Here is a 5000-nt window from a genome sequence, read left to right as displayed (position 1 = left end):
GACCCCCTCCTGCAGCACGGTCCGGCCCCGGAGGTTCCTCCGTCCGACCTCCTGGAACCCAAGATGGGCATCCAGGGTCCCGAAATCCGTGTCCCCGAAAATCTCCGCGAACCTTTCCTGGCAATATTGTAGATGCGGCACCCGGCCCAGCCACCGGGGGCAACCGCCGAAAGTGTCCGCCCTCCTGGAGCGAAGGCCCGGGCAAGGCCCGTTTCAAAAACCTCATACGGACTTCCGGAGCCCGAGCCCCGGCGCCAGGTCGACCCAGGGCCGACCTCCCGGGCCCCAGAGAGGCTCGTCTCCGCCGCGGAAGCCGCCCGCCGCCCGCGCCGAAGGCCCCCGGGCCCGCCCGGCCTCCGGGCAGGGCACCGGGGAGAAGTAGGAATCGTGGCCGGGCTCCTGGAACTCCTGCCCGGCCTGCCACGCGGAAGCATGCCGGGTTCTCCCGCCGCGCCGTGCAGGTTCTTCCGCCCCTCGCCGGGGTAGCCGGGCTCCAACCGCTGGGCCCCGCAGCGTGGAAGGGGCCCTGCGAGTCGCCGCCGGCCTGCACGCCCGCCGTGCAGTCGACCGGGTCGAAGCCGGAATCGCGGCCGGGTTCCTGGAACTCTCGCCCGGCCTGCCCGCCCGGCCCGCCCCCCGGGCCGGGGCGCCAGTCGACATGGAGCCAAACTCGGTTTTGACCCCCTCCTGCAGCACGGTCCGGCCCCGGAGGTTCCTCCGTCCGACCTCCTGGAACCCAAGATGGGCATCCAGGGTCCCGAAATCCGTGTCCCCGAAAATCTCCGCGAACCTTTCCTGGCAATATTGTAGATGCGGCACCCGGCCCAGCCACCGGGGGCAACCGCCGAAAGTGTCCGCCCTCCTGGAGCGAAGGCCCGGGCAAGGCCCGTTTCAAAAACCTCATACGGACTTCCGGAGCCCGAGCCCCGGCGCCAGGTCGACCCAGGGCCGACCTCCCGGGCCCCAGAGAGGCTCGTCTCCGCCGCGGAAGCCGCCCGCCGCCCGCAGCCGAAGGCCCCCGGGCCCGCCCGGCCTCCGGGCAGGGCACCGGGGAGAAGTAGGAATCGTGGCCGGGCTCCTGGAACTCCTGCCCGGCCTGCCACGCGGAAGCATGCCGGGTTCTCCCGCCGCGCCGTGCAGGTTCTTCCGCCCCTCGCCGGGGTAGCCGGGCTCCAACCGCTGGGCCCCGCAGCCTGGAAGGGCCCCTGCGAGTCGCCCCCCGGCCTGCACGCCCGCCGTGCAGTCGACCGGGTCGAAGCCGGAATCGCGGCCGGGTTCCTGGAACTCTCGCCCGGCCTGCCCGCCCGGCCCGCCCCCCGGGCCGGGGCTCCAGTCGACTTGGAGCCAAACTCGGTTTTGACCCCCTCCTGCAGCACGGTCCGGCCCCGGAGGTTCCTCCGTCCGACCTCCTGGAACCCAAGATGGGCATCTAGGGTCCCGAAATCCGTGTCCCCGAAAATCTCCGCGAACCTTTCCTGGCAATATTGTAGATGCGGCACCCGGCCCAGCCACCGGGGGCAACCGCCGAAAGTGTCCGCCCTCCTGGAGCGAAGGCCCGGGCAAGGCCCGTTTCAAAAACCTCATACGGACTTCCGGAGCCCGAGCCCCGGCGCCAGGTCGACCCAGGGCCGACCTCCCGGGCCCCAGAGAGGCTCGTCTCCGCCGCGGAAGCCGCCCGCCGCCCGCGGCGAAGGCCCCCGGGCCCGCCCGGCCTCCGGGCAGGGCACCGGGGAGAAGTAGGAATCGTGGCCGGGCTCCTGGAACTCCTGCCCGGCCTGCCCCGCGGAAGCATGCCGGGTTCTCCCGCCGCGCCGTGCAGGTTCTTCCGCCCCTCGCCGGGGTAGCCGGGCTCCAACCGCTGGGCCCCGCAGCGTGGAAGGGGCCCTGCGAGTCGCCGCCGGCCTGCACGCCCGCCGTGCAGTCGACCGGGTCGAAGCCGGAATCGCGGCCGGGTTCCTGGAACTCTCGCCCGGCCTGCCCGCCCGGCCCGCCCCCCGGGCCGGGGCGCCAGTCGACATGGAGCCAAACTCGGTTTTGACCCCCTCCTGCAGCACGGTCCGGCCCCGGAGTTCCTCCGTCCGACCTCCTGGAACCCAAGATGGGCATCCAGGGTCCCGAAATCCGTGTCCCCGAAAATCTCCGCGAACCTTTCCTGGCAATATTGTAGATGCGGCACCCGGCCCAGCCACCGGGGGCAACCGCCGAAAGTGTCCGCCCTCCTGGAGCGAAGGCCCGGGCAAGGCCCGTTTCAAAAACCTCATACGGACTTCCGGAGCCCGAGCCCCGGCGCCAGGTCGACCCAGGGCCGACCTCCCGGGCCCCAGAGAGGCTCGTCTCCGCCGCGGAAGCCGCCCGCCGCCCGCGCCGAAGGCCCCCGGGCCCGCCCGGCCTCCGGGCAGGGCACCGGGGAGAAGTAGGAATCGTGGCCGGGCTCCTGGAACTCCTGCCCGGCCTGCCCCGCGGAAGCATGCCGGGTTCTCCCGCCGCGCCGTGCAGGTTCTTCCGCCCCTCGCCGGGGTAGCCGGGCTCCAACCGCTGGGCCCCGCAGCCTGGAAGGGCCCCTGCGAGTCGCCCCCCGGCCTGCACGCCCGCCGTGCAGTCGACCGGGTCGAAGCCGGAATCGCGGCCGGGTTCCTGGAACTCTCGCCCGGCCTGCCCGCCCGGCCCGCCCCCCGGGCCGGAGCGCCAGTCGACATGGAGCCAAACTCGGGGTTGACCCTCGCCTGCAGCACGGTCCGGCCCCGGAGGTTCCTCCGTCCGAGCTCCTGGAACCCAAGATGGGCATCTAGGGTCCCGAAACCCGTGTCCTCGAAAATCTCCGCGAACCTTTCCTGGCAATATTGCAGATGCGGCACCCGGCCCAGCCACCGGGACGAACCGCCGAAAGTGTCCGGCCTCCTGGAGCGAAGGCCCGGGCAAGGCCCGTTTGAAAAACCTCATACGGACTTCCAGGGCCGGAGCCCCGGCGCCAGGTCGACCGCGGGCCTCCCTCCCGGGGCCCAGCACGGCTCGTCTCCCCCGCGGGAGCAGCCCGCCGCCCTCGCCGAAGGCCCCCGGACCTGCCCGGCCTCCGGGCAGGGCACCGGGGAGAAGCCGGAATCGCGGCCGGGCTCCTGGAACTCTCGCCCGGCCAAGCCGCTCGGCCCGCCCCTGGGCCGGAGCTCCAGTCGACATGGAGCCAAACTCGCGGTTGAACCTCTCCTGCAGCACGGTCCGGCCCCGGAGGTTCCTCCGTCCGAGCTCCTGGAACCCAAGATGGGCATCTAGGGTCCCGAAACCCGTGTCCCCGAAAATCTCCGCGGACCTTTCCTGGCAATATTGTAGATGCGGCACCCGGCCCAGCCGCCGGGAGCAACCGCCGAAAGTGTCCGGCCTCCTGGAGCGAAGGCCCGGGCACGGCCCGTTTGAAAATCCTCATACGGACTTCCAGGGCCGGAGCTCGGGAGCCAGGTCGACCCCGGGCCTCCCTCCCGGGCGTTAGGGCGGCTCGTCTCCCCCGCGGGAGCAGCCCGCTGCCCGCGCCGAAGGCCCCCGGACCCGCCCGGCCTCCGGGCAGGGCACCGGGGAGAAGCCGGAATCGCGGCCGGGCTCCTGGAACTCTCGCCCGGCCAAGCCGCTCGGCCCGCCCCTGGGCCGGAGCTCCAGTCGACATGGAGCCAAACTCGCGGTTGAACCCCTCCTGCAGCACGGTCCGGCCCCGGAGGTTCCTCCGTCCGAGCTCCTGGAACCCAAGATGGGCATCTAGGGTCCCGGAAACCGTGTCCCCGAAAATCTCCGCGGACCTTTCTCGGCAATATTGTAGATGCGGCACCCGGCCCAGCCACCGGGACGAACCGCCGAAAGTGTCCGCCCTCCTGGAGCGAAGGCCCGGGCACGGCCCGTTTGAAAAACCTCATACGGACTTCCGGAGCCCGAGCCCCGGCGCCAGGTCGACCCAGGGCCAACCTCCCGGGCCCCAGAGAGGCTCGTCTCCCCCGCGGGAGCAGCCCGCCGCCCGCGCCGAAGGCCCCCGGACCTGCCCGGCCTCCGGGCAGGGCACCGGGGAGAAGCCGGAATCGCGGCCGGGTTCCTGGAACTCTCGCCCGGCCCGCCCCTGGGCCGGAGCTCCAGTCGACATGGAGCCAAACCCGGGGTTGACCCCCTCCTGCAGCACGGTCCGGTCCCGGAGGTACCCCTGCCCGACCTCCTGGAACCCAAGATGGGCAACTAGGGTCCCGAAAAGCGTGTCCCCGAAAATCTCCGCGGACCTTTCCTGGCAATATTGTAGATGCGGCACCCGGCCCAGCCACCGGGGGCAACCGCCGAAAGTGTCCGCCCTCCTGGAGCGAAGGCCCGGGCACGGCCCGTTTGAAAAACCTCATCGGGACTTCCAGGGCCGGAGCCCCGGCGCCAGGTCGACCCCGGGCCTCCCTCCCGGGGCCCAGCACGGCTCGTCTCCCCCGCGGGAGCATCCCGCCGCCCGCGCCGAAGGCCCCCGGACCTGCCCGGCCTCCGGGCAGGGCACCGGGGAGAAGTCGGAATCGCGGCCGGGCTCCTGGAACTCCCGCCCGGCCTGCCCCGCGGAGTCCTGCCCGGGCTCCCGCCGCCTTGGCCCGGGACGACCACCCCTCGGCGGGGTGCCTCGGCTCCGACCCCGGAGGCCCGGGTCCCTGCCGGGGCCCTTGGACCCGCCCCCCGGGCTGCCCTTCCACGGAGCCCTTGACCGGGACGAGATCGGAATTGTGGCCGAGCTCCTGGAACTCTCGCCCGGCCTGACCGCCTTCTCCGGCCCTTTTCCGGTTTTCCCCGTTGACCTGGCTCCAAACTCGGGTTTGGCCCCTCAGCACGGCAGGGTTCTGCCCCGAAGATCCCTCTGACCGGCTTTCTGGAACCGAACATGGGCATTGAGGGTCCTTAAAAACGTGTTCTCGAAAATCTCCGCGAACGTTTCTTGGCTATATTGTAGATGCGGCACCCGGCCCAGCCACCGGGACGAACCGCCGAAAGTGTCCGCCCTCCTG

Source organism: Alligator mississippiensis, unplaced genomic scaffold (genome assembly GCF_030867095.1).
Source record: "Alligator mississippiensis isolate rAllMis1 unplaced genomic scaffold, rAllMis1 scaffold_37, whole genome shotgun sequence".
NCBI classification, from domain to species: Eukaryota; Metazoa; Chordata; order Crocodylia; family Alligatoridae; genus Alligator; species Alligator mississippiensis.
The sequence above is the reverse complement of the archived record's forward strand: the minus strand, read 5'-3'. Positions refer to the sequence as shown.